This window comes from Periophthalmus magnuspinnatus, chromosome 4 (genome assembly GCF_009829125.3).
Source record: "Periophthalmus magnuspinnatus isolate fPerMag1 chromosome 4, fPerMag1.2.pri, whole genome shotgun sequence".
Classification (NCBI taxonomy): domain Eukaryota; kingdom Metazoa; phylum Chordata; class Actinopteri; order Gobiiformes; family Gobiidae; genus Periophthalmus; species Periophthalmus magnuspinnatus.
This window is the reverse complement of record NC_047129.1, coordinates 18,451,441-18,467,127: the sequence shown is the minus strand read 5'-3', so window position 1 is coordinate 18,467,127 and position 15,687 is coordinate 18,451,441. Positions and strand designations below refer to the sequence as shown.

The following is a 15,687-nucleotide window of genomic DNA, read 5'->3' as shown; positions in this document are numbered from 1 at the left end:
ATGTGACATCAAAATCAGAGCGATAGCTGCTAGAGCGGAGCTAGCGCAGGCTCAGAGCAAGGCTGGGTTAAATCTTACAAAGCTAACTTTTAGACACTTTGAAGATTAAATTTTTTTACACGTTCATGTTCACGTACAGAAGAATCCCTAAAAACTGGGCTGTGGAGGAGATTGTAGCTCATAAAAAATACATAATTTGGGGAAAATAATCAAAATTGGTCCTACATCTCAGCCCCAAAATATCGGCAGATCATACCAGCCACTGATTCCTCCGGATTATGAACAATAAAAAACATCAGCCATGAAAAAACATAGGTCCATCACGAATAGCTACAATCCTCCAGATAAAAGTGGTCCTGATGAAGCCTAGCAACAAGATCATGGAGATGGGTCCCCAGCGGTGTTGAAGAATGGGTCAAATGCAGAAGACATATCTCTACTGGGTCAATAAAGACAGACCTAAGACAGAGGCTGACTTAGAAAAAAACTGTGACGTACCATCCCAGCAGGGGGCAGGTGCTGTGCTATCTTTAGTGTGTGGACTGGATTAATCTACGGACTAAACTGCTCCGCTTGGCTAAACTTGGCTAATCAGTCTGTATTTAAACAGACAAGTAAGTTCCGTAGTAGCTGTTGCCTGGTAACAACCTGGTAATTTATACTTTGATTATTGAAGCTAAAACTTTTACTCATCCTTGTATCCAACCTCCACAATATCCAAGTTTAGAGATCTATAAGATACAAAACATAACCGAGTAGTGAGTAATCCCAAATGCAGCACAGATAAATGTGATCTAACTTGTAACTCTTCCATGGAGCTGTTATTATTACTTTGCCTGAAATGTTCCCCAGTGTGACATTAAACATATTAGTCTTTCTTGCATTTGTTAAAGTCCGATAATACACAAAATTGTTTCTTGTGAGCTATAATGTGAGTTATAATGCTGTTTCCTTCTCAAAATATACCTGGAGTTGTGTTTTGTTTCATTCACACATGATTGAGTAACACTTTATTATTAGTCTGTCTACATCTCCAAAGCTCAAGATGTTCTGTTCCACCTTGTGATGTCATGAAGTGATAGTTTTCAAGTGAACAGCTACATTTCACTGTCAGTTCAGTAGAGATTGGCAAATCCAAGACTGAAATCATCCAAATGATTCAAGTGAAGGTGTAGTTTAAAAACAGTGGAGCACTTCCTGTATTACCACATGATGACATCACAAGGTGGAACAAAGTGTTTTCTGTTTGAGAGAAGAACGAAAAGAGGTCTAAATATGCAGGGTGTGTGTGAATGAAACAAAACTGTGATGAGAAAACAACATTAAAACATAGATCATACATTACATTTTATTGCTTAAAAACAATCTGCTCTTATGGTGAACTGGCTTGCCTCTCCACAGATCTAACCTGTGACTTGGCCAGCCCTCTCTCCACAGACATAATACTGTGCTATACTGTGAAAAAATCCAGGAAAAGCAAATGACATCCTCATGGAGACATTGCAATGCACAAAAATAAAACTTCCCAAACTGAAAACTCCTTTTACAAACAAAAATGTGGGACCAAAAAAAGTCTCCAAAGTTAAAACCCATTTCCTGCCGGAGCACTGAGGCCTGGAATTCCAAAATTCCAAAATTAGTCAGGAATGAAAATGTGTGCTGTGCATTTAAGCGTGAATACAGGGTTAACTGTGTGTGTCTGTGTGTGTCTGTGTGTGTCTGTGTGTGTCTGTGTGTGTCTGTGTAATACCAGCGACATGTAAAAGGAGACAGTCCAACAGGTTAAAATAAAGGAAAAAAAAAAACATCAGTTCTATTATGTCAGTGGTTCTTAACCTGGGTTCGATCGAACCCTAGGGGTTCGGTGAGTCAGTCTCAGGGGTTCGGTGGAGGTCAAGACACGCACCTGACTCATATGATTTGCGAACTGCGAGTGTCTCCAGAAGCCCGTGTCCCAATTTTACAAATGCACCCTTCGATGTGCCTATCGAAGTACCCGCCCAACTTAAATGTGCCGTTCTTTGGTGAATTGAGACACAGCATGAGACACGGCCAGAGTGATGCCCCAGCGTTGACTGGGAAGATCCCAGCGACAATTGCGCTCTGATTGGACATCTTCGAGGGCGACATAAGCACATTACCGTAATGATAGTAACATATTTAAAGAGCCCCATGTCTCTGCTTTGAGACGCCGACTGAATTTACATGAGAGCACAATTGATTGCGGAGTTAAGGTGTGTGTTAAAATGTTAAAAATAATAAATAGCATAAATACAATAAGTTCATTATTATAATACATAAGGTTAAAAATTAAAATAATTTCAGTGTGGTAGTATTAAAAAAAAAAAAAAGTCTTTGTAAAAAGGTATTTATGTAATTTGTTGTGAGTTCATGCATTGTATTGGTTTTATTCTTTGAACACAGTGATGTTAATGCACGGTTCATTTTGTGCACCAGTAAAACATACCTGTGTCTTGAATTTTAAAAAAATCATATTTTTCAATAAAGAAGGGTTTGGTGAATGTGCATATGAAACTGGTGGGGTTCAGTACCTCCAACAAGGTTAAGAACCACTGTATTATGTCAAAGATAATAATGAAACATTGACAATTTTAAAGTATAAACATAGTAATAGGGCTGCTCTAGTCCACCTTGTGATGTCATCATGTGGCGATACAGGAAGTGCTTCACTGTGTTTTTAAGCTCCATACACCTTCACTAGAATCATTTGGATCATTTCAGCCCTGGAACTGCCAATCTCTACTGGACTAAAAGTAAAATGAGCTGTTAACTTCATGAAATCACAAGGTGGAACAGAGCATTTTGAGCTTTGGAGATGTAGACAGACTAGATTTTCTTGTAGTTAAGCCTGTCATGATAACACATTTAGAAGTCTGACATATCGCTGAAGTGAATATAGCCAATAAACGATAATATTGAAACAAATTTATGCCGCTCACACAAAAACCCAAGAGCAGATTTAAACCACAAAAACTATTATAAATCTACAATATTGTTAATAAACAGCAAAATCAAACACTTTACTGCTTAGTTTGCTTCTGTAATGAGTCATACAAGTCATTACTTCAAACTTTTACACGGGAACGGCACCAGACATTTTTGTTTTGGGGAGCTATGGGGGTGCCAAGTTCTTCAATAGTGGGCACTCACTTAACATGTTCATTTAGACTCTTATATGCATGCAAACGCTCCCCCTCTGTCTGCCATGTTTGCTTTGCAGCTTTAAAACAAGTTTAAATGTAGTTTGCCCCTCTAGTAAGTTATAAAAACTAATATGGAATTCTTTATTTTACTATAGTTTTATTTTGAACTCTCTGTGGGGCAGAAATCTTTGGAGGAACTATGGAGGAGCGTTAGCTCTTCTTGGGGAGCGTAGGGCCCCCCTCAAGCCCCCCTCCTGGCACCGCCTCTGCTTTTATGGTTTAAATCTTATCATCTAGCTAAAAAATTTTAAAAAATTCCTAGTAATGCAAAGAAAATGTACATGCACAGTACAAATTATAAATGCAAGCTAACTACTTAATTGTTGAGTTCTGTTACTTATTCTGTCATATTGTACATTTACTTTGAGACGTTGAGATAATACTGAAACCAAATCCTAAAGCAGAATTATTGTTTATCATCTATATTTACTTTGGCAATGTGTTAATGTGACAAGCCTACTTGTAGTTTTACAAATAAGGAGGGTATGTACATAGTTGAATGCTGTTATTTTGTTTTCTAATAATTAAAACCTTGGAGTGACCTCTCAGAGTCACTTCTTGTCCCATTTCAGTCTGTCACGAACACTTCCTCTGTTCACTGTCGTTGAACTGCACTAATGAGAGCTGAGGAGGAGGGGCCGCTCTATCCCGTCATTACACCGGGAGGTCCATGTACTTTCTGCACCAGATTTAGCCCAAGTAACTTAACTTTGTCTCACTTTAACTTTCAAACAGAACAGTTTAAATATGCCAACACACACGACGCCAGCGGCCATGGTAACGTACCTGTTCCCTCTCCTCATCCGAATGCACTGGAGGCACTTGGACAGATACACAGACATTTTGAGTTTGTTGATGATTCTCTGGAGTAAACAGAGCTCCTTTAACGTGGCAAACTTCACCCTGCGCTCCCTCTTGTACATACACATAACGCAACGCGACACAGAGCCCAAATCTGACAGAAGAAAACGCCGCCTCCTCTCGCCTCCAATGTGCTTGACCGACGCCAATAGCAAAACAAAGGCTTAATCCGCTCTGGTGACCTCGTCCTTAGCAGCCAGTGTCCAGGACACTTGTTCAGATGACTGTAGGTTTAATCCAAGTGGTTACCGAGCAGAAACAGAGGAAAGTGACAACAGACGAGTGTTCAAGCCCCTTGTTTAGCCTTTAGCTGCAATTCTGTCCTGAGCCCAGGCCTAAGCCACCTGATGGTGTGTCAATTCCAATTAGTCCAGGCCTCAGTGATAATTATAGCCACTTTAAGTGGCTCCCGTGAACTCTAAAGCCTTTTGCTTAACACTCCATGAAATAATCATTTAGAACCAAGCAGGATGACAGTGCAGGTGACCTCTGCTCAAACTGAATGGAAATTCAATGGCATCTTTTCATTTGTAACTATTCTGTTTGTAATTTATACAGCTATAATCTAATAAACAGAGACAGCTCCGGTTCAATATTTGGCCTTTGTGTAATTACTAATTACGTTTAGTGGCTGATCCGGGCAAATCCACTTCTCTGAAATTAACTAAGAATGGACTGGTCCCAAATGCCCTCTGGGTGAATGAGACCCTGGCACAAGTCACAGGACTTTAAATCTGCTCCCTCTGCTCACCAAATCCCACTCAAGAGTCATGAGATTAGTCAAACCAGGTACCCCAAGAGAGCAGTGAATAGTATTTACGAGCTCCCCTGGAATGTCCCACACTTTGTTTGGCTCACACTCTTCACACACACCTGTTGTCTAACTCCAGCCTGAAAAAACAACAGAGCGTTTACTTTAGTCTGTCTATTAACTCAGTGCAGACTGCAGTGTTGGCTGTCACTGTGTGCTCTGAGGACTTTCACTGACTTGACAAGGCTTGTACATAATGTCTCACATTACAATACAGTGAAGCAATCTGCCACATAATAACAGCATCTGGCAACCTGCAATCAGGCCTGATCCTCACCAGTGTTTGGTTCTGATGTGAAATATTTACACGGGGCCTTAGACCTCCTGCACAGCACCATTAACCACGGGACAATATGGTTTCAGATTACTGTTATAACGAGCTAAGATCATTTACAGACACGTTAAAGGGCCCATATTACACCATTTTCTGATCTATGTAATAATGTTATTTCCTCATCACAAACAGACCTGGAGTTGTGTTTTGTTTCATTTACACATGTTTGAAGATGCAGACAGACTAATAATAAAGGAATGCTCAAAGCTCAAAATGCTCAGTTTCCTCCTTGTGATATCATGCAGTAATCCAGGAAGTGCTCCACTGTGTTCTTAAACTCCATACATCTTCACTGGAATTGCCAATCTCTACTGAAGTAAAGGTAAAAGTTCTGATCTGTTCTCTCTCTTAAAAACTACAGCCTCATGACATCACAGAGTGGAACAGAGCATTCTGAGCTTTGGAGATGTAGACAGACTAACAATAAAAGATTACTCAAACATGTGTGAGTTAAACAAAACAACTCCAGGTATGAACAACATTCTCACATGGCTTAAAGTTCACAAAAGTCCATTTTGCATAATATAAGACCTTTAAACACTCACATATGAGGAAGCACTCACAAAAACAGCAAAGAGGAAGGAAACAGTCCCATATTATCCTAAAGTTTAACTTACACAGCAGTAGTTACTTAACAACTTAGTCATGTCTGTCAGAAAGATTTTAAAAAGGAAGAAAAGACATTCACGAATTCAGCAAATGTGTAAAATTATAAGAAGGCGTTGACTTCATGTAAAAGCAAACACAGTCAGGAAGTATCCAGCCCAAGTCTACAGTGTGTCTGCAGACTCCCATTCCACTAAAACACAGGAATGACTGTATTCAAAATGTTGGTAAAACCATAGAGTTTATATATAAATGGACATAGCTAACCTGCTAGCCACCGTGTTCTAAATAGGAAGTGATCATAGCAAACTTTCTGTCTCCATCGACTCTCTCTGTAACTGCTGCTGTCAGACTCGTCCTTTTGGTCTTAAAATGTTCGTATTAACCCGCTCTACATGATCCTGGGGTTTTTATTTAGCAATTTTGTCCTTGAATTAAAGATATAAACATGAATAAGAGTCAAATCATGTGCCTTCTTTCCTCGAGGTCGTTCCCCGTAGCGTTAGCAACAGGTTTGATTGACAGTGTTGCTAAGTGCCAGTTCCCTGCTAAACCAGTGGTGCGAGCAGGAAAGGGCGTTACCATCAACAGCCTCGCTTCGGATTGGCTCTTTGGTTGCTATGATACTCGCGGTCAGAAATCCAATTATGAAACTCGGCTCCAAATTGGCCGCTATAACTGCTCTAGCCTCGATGAGCTTCATTTGACTGGAGCCGAACGCCGTGGGTGACGTTACACTCACTTAAATCGACCACCACAAAACTGAACATTGCAACGTCATATTACCACAAACATTCAAACCAACCAACTGCATTTTTCAAAATCCAGATATCTCCAAACACCGTGAGCCTACCTGCGTCTTATCCGCAGTAAAAGCTCTCGGTCCAAAGCGCAGTGAAGCAGAACGATCCCAAACATGACGCCTCAGTCTCCAGAACCAGGACCACAGAAGAGTCACCTGCCCCAACCCAGGGAACGTCAACATTTTCCCATACCCGTGAACTTCCTCATCCCTCTGCTCCGTTATCAGGAAACACTGAGCAAAGCCATGCCTGGGCTGTGAATAACAATGAAAGAATCCAGGCGTTATGCTATCCGCGACGCTCTTATCTGTGAAACTGGAGAAGTGGAGGGAGCGTAAACATGGGAGCTCACTATCATATGTACATAAGAGGCATCTCATTCTCGGGAGCAGGGAAGGTGACGGGAGCGGGCGAGGCTGGACTCTGAGCCTGCTGTTTATAGACCTGTCATGATACTCACTATGTCAACTTATGGTTCAATACATACGAGATGGAACTATATTATTTATCATGGGGACTTTCTCTTTGAACCAGTAGAATAATTTGGTTTATTTTTCTGCTTATGATGAGATTAGAGCTTTTGAGATTTGAATTATGAACTTGTATGACTCATTATATATATATAAAAAAACTACTTCAAGTCTTTTTTTTTTCTTGCAGCTCATATTTTTAACAATATTGTAAATTTAGAGTTGTTTTGGGGGGATAATTCTGCTTTACACTTTAGTTTCATTATCGTCAGTTTACTTCAATATATCCACTTCAAAAGTTGTTATTGTGATAGACCTAGACAGTATATATGAAGGTAAAAGAAGCTGTTAACTTGAAAACTATCACGAGATGACATCACAAGGTGGAACAGAGCATTTTGAGCTTTGGAGGTGTAGACTAATAATGCAGGATTACGCAAACATGTGTAAATGAAACAAAACTCAAAGATATGTTTTTGAGGAGGTAACAGCATTAGAACATGGCTTACACCTCACAAGACTAAAGTTTGCACAATATAGGACCTTTAAAAACTGTATTTGAAACTATGAGCAAAGACTATATAACATTAGTACTGTCTTTGAATGAATGAAGTGTGTCAAAAGTATCGATATCCAGATATTGAGCGATACTAAAAACAAAATCTATACTAGAAACTTATTTGACGTTATATCTGTCACAGGAGCACAAATGAAACCACATGGAATATTTACAGAAATGGCAATAAAACTGTTCCTCAAACACATTGACTCTTGATACTGAAAACCATCACATGACGACAGGATGGTTCATCTTTTACAGTCTGTTGGTTTAAAAAAAGACACATCAAAACTGGCAAAACTGGTAGAGCTGCGGCTTTTTCAGTTCTGATAGCGATTCTGTTAATCCTCGATATCAGAGCAGAGACTGAAAGCAGCATTTATTTCCTTAAAACTCAACTAAAATACAACATATAACACTGTCAAGTAACTATAGAACAATTTGAGTAAATAAAAGTTCAAACATTATGAGGCTTTCTCAGCCAAATACAACCAGGAATTAGTCTTATACATTGATTTATATGTCCAAATTATATATAGACTGTAAATATAAATGGACATAGCTAACCTGCTAGCCACCGCGTTCTAAACAGGAAGTGCTCATGGGCGCGCTTTCGGATCCATCGACTCCAGCTCCAATTCACTTTACATTGAAAAACTGTGTCCCCTCTCATCATTTTGGTCTTAAATGTTCATATTAACCCGCTCTACATGATCCTGAGGCTTTTATTTAGTAATTTTCTCCCTAAATCAAGATATAAACATTAATAAGAGACAAATCCGGCGCTTTTTTCCCCCGAGCAACAGGTTTGATTAAGCGTCCTACTACAACTACTTAAAAATTCAGGGATTCCATTTACCACCTATTTTGTGGCTTAAAAACGTATGTCCCAAGACGACTGCGGAAATCTTTGAGAAAAAAAAAACTACTACAGTGTTACCTAATAGTATCACAGGAGGGTGGGAAATTTCTGAGGGAAAATCCAAAAACTTTCCACAGGAACCATAGTGGAATGTGACTGGATTTGACGAGTGTGTTAGAGTAAAATGAGTCGTTCAATCTGCCAGAGGCTCTTTCATAACCAACCTTTAGATCGGCACATTTCAGATTTTAAGATTATACTAAAACGCTTTCAAATTTTACTTCCTGGTTACGACTCATAACGTCACTCTAGGGAATTCCTTAATGTTACCTAGCAACCATGTAGTACACTGGGTCAAAACTCATCGAATGTAAGTTATCCTTAAGTATATAAAACCTGGAACAAGGTATTTTGGGGGTTAATATTATCATGAGTACATAGGTCTACATTTTCTTTGGAATAATGGTAATAATAACGACTCATTATTGCTTCATTCTGCTGTCTGTTGATTAACACAATGGTTCCCTGAGATTATTCTGCTTCGTGGTTGTTTTGTCAGTGGCATAAAGTAGTTTCAATATTATCGTTTATCGCGGTGATATTTCTCTGTAGTGATATGTCGTGCTTCAAAATGTTAGTGTGACAGGTCGACGCTAATGTACACAGACATTATTATTATTAGAAAATGTCTTTACTTAGTTGAAATAATGTCTAAAGTCTCAGAAAAATGTGTTTCTTGTATAAATTGTGCTGAACTTTTGTATAGAATTCTCCCATTGTGATGTCATCAGTGTGCGACTCTACTTCCTGTCATTTTCAACATATATTTAAACTTTTCTTCACAAATTGCTTCTTGGCTGGTGTAAAACTATAATTTATGTTTATAACAGGTTTTATCAAGTAAGTAAAGATTTGAGAATCGTTCAAGCCTGTTATAGACACTTCAAATTACAGGACTGAACAGAACATTTTCAGTTTAGGGTGTTATAAATATATAGTCTCATGGAAAATATGAGTGAATAAAACAAGTGTGACGAAGGAGTCAATTATTCAACAGCTGTGGTTATTCAGGGCACAATATAAACCCTAAGAAATTTATGTTATGTAATCGTTCACAACATTTTAAGTGCGACGAGTGTGAGTTTTTGTCATTTCTGCGCTTACTGTATTTTGTGGATTACTGTATTTATACTATGCACCTCCTCTGCTTTTTAGCTGCTGAATTTCAAAACATAAGGTGATTTTTGGGGGGGCAGATTTCAGACACATTGAAGCGTATACGTAACTTGTTTTTTTGTGTGTGATCAAATTTTTTATTCAAATATTGATCTGATCTGAAGCTATACAGGTCTTTCCCCTTTTCAAAACCCACTCCCCCACACTCCATGGGCATATACACAGAAAATAAAATAAAATAAATAAAAAAAAAAAAAATAATAATAATAAAAAATAAAATAATAATAATAAATGCACAAGAAAGACTAAAATAAATACAAAAAAAATAAGCATGTAGCGATAATACAATGTAATAATAATAATAATAATAATAATAATAATAATAATAATAATAATAATAATATAAATGATATAAAAGTAAAATAATAAAAGTAATCGTATACTTAACTGAAATTCAGAATAAAAACAATTCAAACAAGTTTTTCCAACATTAAAAAATTCAAAGTTGGAAATTGAACGACATTTAAAATCTGATAACACAAATTATCCTCAATATTGTCCTTGTGGAAGTGGAAATGCCGTTCCTTTCAATGGAGGATTTGGGAAAAGTTTCAGCGCTAAAATATTATACAAAGTAGGTTGGTTTGTGTCAAATGTTCAATGTTTATGTGCAACAACAAGTCAAACTGCACTGATTCTCTGGGAAGCTTCAAAATGGCTCTGTAGTCCGTATAAAACTTATTTACTGTCAAGATCAGCAGCTCCATGCAAAATAAAACAACCCAAATGACGACGGCAGCGCCCACGGCAACTTCCAGAATAATACTCTGTACTTCTACTTGAGTAATATTATTTTGATGTCACGCCTGTCCTGCTTCAGTAAAAATATTGTCTGCTCTGCCCATTTCACATTAGAACCACCTTTGAAAATCGGTTTAAAGTCCCATGACAATAGAATACAGCATCAAAACAGACAGAAGTTAATCTCTTACCAAATTAGACCCTCAGCTCCACGCTCCACACCCACTGACGCTTCTGTAAATATCTTCACTGTGATGTTCTCGTGCCGTACGTCCGAGTCTGTCTGCTTGTAAAGTTCAATTGAATGACTGGCTGAGAATGAAGAGGTTTTTCCTGTGACCTCACTCTCAGAGCTCTGACTAAAGGCCAGTCAGCTCTGTGTGTGTGTGTGTGTGTGTGATGTGGCTCTATTGCATCACACCACGTTGCCAGTCAAAAAAAAAAAAAAAACATCACAGAATGAGCAGCCCCCCCCCCCAGGGAACAGCTGTTTATCAAGTCAGGACAGCATCTCGTTTACGCTGTGCCTGTGGAAGAGTTTAACCAGGCAACAAGTTCAAACCACAAAACTTTTACAAATATTTTGACACACTACGCCACGTTCAGAAGGTGTACTATGGTTTCTACTCGTCTCCATGGAGATCGCTTTGACTGGTGTTCCATAGTGTTACGCATTTCCGCATGAGGACAAGTGAAGCTGTGGAGACGCGACCCCGCTCACAACATTTTTTTGTTTAAAGCAGCTCTACGGTTAAAAATAGGCACTTTCGACACCCGCTCCTCCTATTGGTCAGCCTCCCTCGTGCTCTGAGTGACAGCTGGATATAACCAATCACAGAGAAGTGTGAACAGAAACACACGGTAGCTTTAGTTACATCTTAAAGGGCCCAGATTACACAGTTTTCAGATGTATGTTATATTGTTTCCTCATCAGAAACAGACCTGGAGTTGTGTTTTGTTTCATTCACACATGTTTAACACACAAACCCTGCATATTTAGGCTGAGTTCTCTCAAACACTCTGTTTCACCTTGTGATGTCATATAGTGATACAGAAAGTGCTCCACTGTGTTTTTAAACTCCAAACACCTTCCCTAGAATCATCTGGACAATTTCAACCCTGGAATTGTTCATCTCTACTGAACTAAAGGTAAAAGGAGATGTTAACTGGAAAACTACCACTTCATGACATCACAAGGTGGAACAGAGCATTTTGAGCTTTGTAGACAGACTAATAATAAAGTGTTACTCAAACATGTGTGAATGAAATAAAACAGAACTCCAGCCTGTATAAAAGATACAAAAGAAAACATGAATCATGATCAAATCGAAATCATGATATACATCTTTTGGCATATCATCCATCCCTACTTTAATGCCATACTGTGGAATATTTCAGGCAATCAATAACATCTTCATCATACAAGTGGCAGACCCTCCTCTAGAAACTTACATAATGCACCTTTAAATACGAATGTAACAATAACAGAAATAATGTCATATCGTCGAATTACGTGTCTCTTAAGAGAACTACATAGACCATGACCCTTTTCTCTTTTCAGTCCTATCTACATGAAGACATAACTGCTAATAAACACTTTTAAAATGTATTTGTTTGGATTATGACCATATCCAGTCCAGCGTTTGGCTCCAGTCAAATGAAGCTCATCGACGCTAGAGCAGTTATAGCTGCCAATTTGGGGCACAGTTCCATGATTGATTCGTCTGTTATTAATGTTCAAATCTTGATTTAGGGAAAAAATTGTGAAATAAAAACCCCAGGATCATGTAGAGTGGGTTAATATGAACATTTAAGACCAAAATGACGAGTCTGACATTCCTTAATGTTACCTAGCAACCATGTAGTACACTGGGTCAAAACTCATCGAATGTAAGTTATCCTTAAGTATATAAAACCTGGAACAGCAGTTACAGAGAGAGGGGGACACAGTTTTTCAGTAGAAAGTGAATTGGAGCCAGAGTCGATGGAGCCAGAGGCGCACCCATGATCACTTTCTACTTGCAACGTGGCAGCTAGCAGGTTAGCTATGTCCATTTATATATAGTCTATGATTGCATGTTCACAATTGTTTTAGCCTCTACAAAATGTTGCAATAAATATCACACTGAGAGACACATATCGTGAAAATATCATATTGAGAGCTTTGGATAACGTTACATCCCTACATTTAAAACTGACCAGGATAGAAAGGAGCTAAACAGATATAATAAATACTAGGGAATAGGGAGGTAGACCTGTCATTATAATCACTATATCAACTTACTGCTCTATATATAAAAGTTGGAACTATATATTTTTGGGGTCATGTGTACTTTTTTTTTATTCTACTGGTAAGTTTTTGGTTATTTTTGAGCTTTATATAGAGATTTAAGCCGTAAAAGCTTGAATTAATAACTTGTCTGACTCGTTACAGATGCAAACTAATGACTCAATTGTTTCAATCTGATATTTTTTTAACAATATTGCAGATTTAGAATAGTTTTTGTGGTTTAAATCTGCTCTTGGGTTTTGTGTAAATTAGTTTCATTATTGTCTATATTTACTTCACAGCGATATATTTAACTACTAAATGTGTTATGGAGACAGGCCTTTGAGGAGATGCAAATGGACAAAAGTTAAAATATGAACTTTCTTGGTTTATCCTTTATCCTTTGGAGTATGCATCCTGAAACGCTCTACTAGAGAGTTTACAAGTTCAGCTCTAATCTTACAATCTACAAGTACACATACTAATTTGTCCTCCTAATACCGGTGTCCTCAGATTGGAAGCCGAGCCTGAACCATGACACCAACATTACCCATGGATGAGGTGTAGGGAAATAAACTCCTTGTTGATTTATACGGAAACGGAAACCTGCTAAATGTAAAAAAAAAAACTAAAAAAAACAACAACTCAGTTACTCTATAAACATACACGCCAAAAGTTTGCACACGCTCTCTCTGTCATGTTTTTTTTTTCTTTAGTTTGACTACTCTCTACATTTTATACACACACTGAAGACATCAAATATATGAAGTAAGGTGTATAAAAGTATGTAGTAAAGAAAACAAGTTAAATAAATAACTTTTTCAACAAAGCAAAGTGTGGATACTTTGAGGATTTGTATATAAAATCCATGTATAAAATTCCCTATTTGTACTTTACTCAAGTACATTTTACAGTGGATACTTTTTACTTTTACTCCACTACATTTGTAGTATCTGTACTTTCTACTCTACTACATTTTTGAACAGGACTGAAAGTAAAAAGTACTTTTCATATGATCTGAGGGGTTATTTTTACCATGTTTGTGGAAACATCCTGGCTAAAGTTTTGGAGTTCAAGCTTCAGCTTTGAGCAAACAAAAATAAATACACAAAATTCATAAGAAAAGTTAAGATTCATATTGTTACTGTGACCAAAATATGTCTAATTTTTAATCTATATCACTACATTTACACTTTAAGGATAAGTACATTTTTAAACAGACACTCAAGTAAAAGTATCACATGAAAAAATCTACATAAGTAAAAGTATTGACGTAACTTTTTCCCTCTGTATCTGTACTTTTACTTAAGTAACAACATTGAGTACTTCATACACTGGTGTTTTCAAACTTAGTGATAATGTAATAAATCCTAAGTTTGTTTCCACTGTTTCGCCTGTTCCTCTTTTGTGCCACATACAACCCTCTCTAACTCTAACCCTATTACATAAAACAGACATATAAAAACCTTCACAAATCTTTATTTATAAGAACAAAACTTTCAATCTGCCTTTAACTGCACTAAATGAACTAGTGAAATAATTAAAACTCCTCAGCCTCGCTATTCTCCGCAAGGAAAGTGCTTTGAGCAAAAATTACAACATCTGGTCATCATAAAACCCTCGGCATGGTGTCTGAACGCAGAGCTAACCCAGAATGTAAACGCCCTGCAGCCTCTCCCTCCCAGCGCAATTAAATAATACTCTCCAAAGAATGTGCATTTTAAAAGGAGCTATGCAAAAAACCCACCGCCGCCGCATACGATTAAAACGGAACGAGCACAGATTCAACGTGTATATTTAATGCAATGAATGAGAAGCTCTGTTGTAGGGATGGGGCAATAAACAGTAATATCGTTTATCGTGATGAAAAGGGTCGACAATAATCATTTATGGTACATTTTATATAATCGTAATAATGGCCAACAAATATAATCGCCGTTATATCACCAGAATGTGCGGAAAAAAACCCCGACTTATCCACAGGGGACAAAGAAGTCTGTTGCCCAGGTCCCTAGGGTCTTAGGGGCCCACAATGGGACAGTCTTCATATTAATTTGTATTAGAGAGGGGCCCCTGTGAGGCTTATTGCCCCCGGGACCCCAAATTTCAGTCGACGGCCCTGCTCATCCATAATATTCTCTGTGAAAGTTATAATTATTCATATCCCTAACAGTTTTAATCATTATCGTGATATAATCGTTAATCATAATTGTTTTGACCATGATAATCGTTCCACGCCTATTCTGTTGTCATTTTGTTGTCTGGTTCATTTAACGACATGGAAGAGGAAGCGATTCGATCATTCCACAGCTATTTCTTGTGACAGTCCAGACCTCACAGTCACCCCTCTCCAAACTGCCTGGAGCTTGGCACATTTTTCAGCTTGGGACTCAAATAATTTACAGTAGTTTTAGTTCAAGAAGCAGTTTTTCCAAGTCCAAATTATTACACATAAGAAAATCAAGATTCAAGCAATCCCAAGAATCATTGGCTTTCGAGATATCGGTTCAGTCGATATCTCATTTTTGTCGATAAATTAGTGTAATAAGAAGATTTACTGGCCAATGTTGACTCAAAACATCTCATCTCATAGAGTATCGTATCAGAACTGAAAAACCTGGATCGGTGCATCCCTAAAATAAACTCAACAGTAGTATTAGGTGATTATACTCAATGGTCAATGTTTTGGGTTTTATTATTTATTTATTTATTTTTGGAATTCTTTTGGAATTGCATTTTTTTTTTATTCCTCTTTTCCAACATAGATCCCATAACAGCAGGCTTTGTTGTTTTAAAGAGAACAGAACTGGAAAGTTTTATAACACCATAACAGTGACGTTTACAGTCAGTCACTCTCCACATTCACAAATGAGTAAAGCGTTTGGAAAAGGACAAGCAGCCACATGCTCTC

At 37.8% G+C, this 15,687-nt stretch overlaps 1 protein-coding gene across 1 annotated transcript in view; it reads right to left on the bottom strand.

Annotated features, from left to right (window-relative positions):
- LOC117370050 (G-protein-signaling modulator 2-like) overlaps positions 1 to 15,687 on the bottom strand; it is a 31,288-nt gene that overhangs the window by 14,948 nt on the left and 653 nt on the right. The gene's annotated exons all lie outside the window — the stretch shown is intronic.